Genomic DNA, 2,500 nt, shown 5'->3' with positions numbered 1-2,500 from the left:
GCCTCCACTGTTATGAAATATGCGGCTCAAATAATGGAGAGAAACATCCCAGCAATTTCTTCACAGTCTGGACAATAATAGCTTTCAATTTATTGACGATCAGATTGTGATATTTTGAAAACATTTGGATTAAAACGACCTTCCAAGATGCATCTCTGCTATGTAAACGACAAGTGGGATATCAAGAAAACGTTCAAAATAAAAGTCAGAAATGGTTTGTAGAAATCAATGTCAAATATAATGATATATTATCCAAGAATTATCCCCCCCCCCCTCCGAGAATAATGAAATAGAAAGAAAAACACACAAATAAACATAAGAATCACAATCAAAACTATCCCAAAAAAAATGGCCACTCTTTATACTGTTCGATGTCTCAGACCGTTTTTACATTCCCATTAATTTACTTCTCAATCAACGTGTACTTATTTTCAGGTGTGGCAACCCAAATTATTATGGATTCAACGTTATGATGAAAATACTCTCGAACTTAAGTATAATAGAAAGTCTGATTTTTGGGGTATTTTAAGACAAACCTTTTTCTTTTTTGCTTTGTCTTTGACTGTTTCGTGCAAACTTTTTCAGATCTTTTTCTCTCGATGGAATTTAAAATTTAAAATATCGCTTTACTGATTGCAGGAGTAGTCTGCCAGATTGGTTTTGTCTGAGAGTATTAAACGTCTCATTTAGTACATCTTGTTTCTGATCTCTCGACTCTCCCCTATAACGTCACGACCGCTCACGCCCGCCAATAGCATGACCCATCCACCCAGTCTCTAATGATAATATTGGCTTTGCCACTCTATTATAGATAGGATGAAGTTGACGTCAATCGAGTCTTTGTTGTTGCTGTTTGCCATCCGCGTTTATGAGTAATTTTCACAAAACTGTATTAACCAGACTATGAACGTTCATGATTACACATAGTTTTGTGTGTTGTTCCGTTATACTTCCGGATGGCAATGTTGTGAGATTTTTAGCCAAGAGCATACTATCTCTAGCCTGACCGGTCTCCCATTCTCTTATAATAATATTGGCTTTGCCACGATATAGAACTCTCCTATGTGAAAAGTGAAATGACCCCTGACCTCCCTGCACCATCCTATCATATGTCAGACCCCTCCCATCTCCCAGGCGCTAGTCTCCCAAAATACATCTTGTAAATTACATCATGTTTGCCACTTGCGTCACAGACACTCCCATGCCGGACTCTGACAAATGAAACGTCACGTATAAAGAATTTTGGCCAGAAATCTCGTCCTTCAAATTAATATCGATAATTATAATGATCCTCCTGATCAACATGGCAAAAAACTCTCAAACCTGAGACTTTGCATGTCCTAGATTGAGAGTTTTGCCAGGACAATGGTCATTTTAATCTTATGATATTTGAAGGACAAGTCTCCTGACCAAAATGTTAAATACGCATTCCTTGAGAGCACATCCATCGCATACCCGTGCCCATTTGCCAATATCGCACAGACTCCCTTTGCCAATAACCCAGAAATATAGACGCTGTAAATGCAATTACTTAAATACCTCTTTTATTATACCCCGCATTCTTTTCACAACCAGCAATCAGCGACACTAATATTCTTAATGGGGGGGGGGGGGGGGGGGGGGGGGGGAGGAGGGGAGTGTGTGTGGGGACCGTGGGGGGGGGGGGGGGGGGGCGAGAGGGGCTAGACCAAAACAAATTACAGCCAGGATTACCAATTTGGGGTTTTAAACGTAAACTTTCACGGACTTGGTGGTTTTAAAAGACTTTCGGCATGGTCTAGTTGGGTTTAGCGTGTTTGTATTTTAGTGGAATGTCTTTCAAATCACTTGTTGTCACCTGTTTAATATATTATGTAAATTCACTATATTTACACAAAATATGCACATTTTCACCCTCAAGCTGTCATGAAGAAGTGGCTTGTTGTTTTTAAAAATATAGAATCAAGACAAATACTCTTGGCAGCAATTAAGATCTATTTCCACTTCTATGTGCGTTAAGCACAAACTGGTGATGTCCGGAGAAACTTGGCATTTTCTAGAACCACTTGGCATTTTTTCTGTTACTTGTTTGACATGTGCAGCAAAATTAATCTGGCATAATTACCACACCTGAAAAGCGTCCAAGGTTAAACTTGCATAGAGATATGGATGTCAATTTTGTAATTGTCAGAATTGAGTTGGTAAATAGATGCGTTTTCCACTGTGTGAACTTTTGGTTGATTTGTAATTTTTTTGTATTTTTGTTTTATTCCACTGGTTCGTAATCTACAATTTTCCATTTACGTCATTTCCGTCGCGTCCAAAAATAGAACAATGTTTATTCTTAAACATGAAGGTCAAGGCCATTACAGAGCTTACTGAAGAAGACACTGGCCAAGTCATACATAGTAATGATGTTGTAGTTTATGGCAGCGAAGAGGGGAATAAAACGAGAAACGATCTGACAGACAACCCGGGATGATCTCATTGTCTCGTGTCGGCGTCCATCAGCAAACGCCAT

General features: G+C 39.0%; 1 protein-coding gene across 1 annotated transcript in view; it reads right to left on the bottom strand.

Annotated features, from left to right (window-relative positions):
* LOC144964514 (putative G-protein coupled receptor B0563.6) overlaps window positions 1–2,500 on the bottom strand; it is a 56,991-nt gene that overhangs the window by 9,779 nt on the left and 44,712 nt on the right. The gene's annotated exons all lie outside the window — the stretch shown is intronic.

The sequence above is a fragment of the Berghia stephanieae genome, chromosome 2 (genome assembly GCF_034508935.2).
Source record: "Berghia stephanieae isolate SIO BIC M18660-M18661 chromosome 2, UCSD_Bste_1.3, whole genome shotgun sequence".
Taxonomy (NCBI): domain Eukaryota; kingdom Metazoa; phylum Mollusca; class Gastropoda; order Nudibranchia; family Aeolidiidae; genus Berghia; species Berghia stephanieae.
Note: the sequence above shows the minus strand (reverse complement) of the source record. Positions and strands in the feature narration are given on the sequence as shown.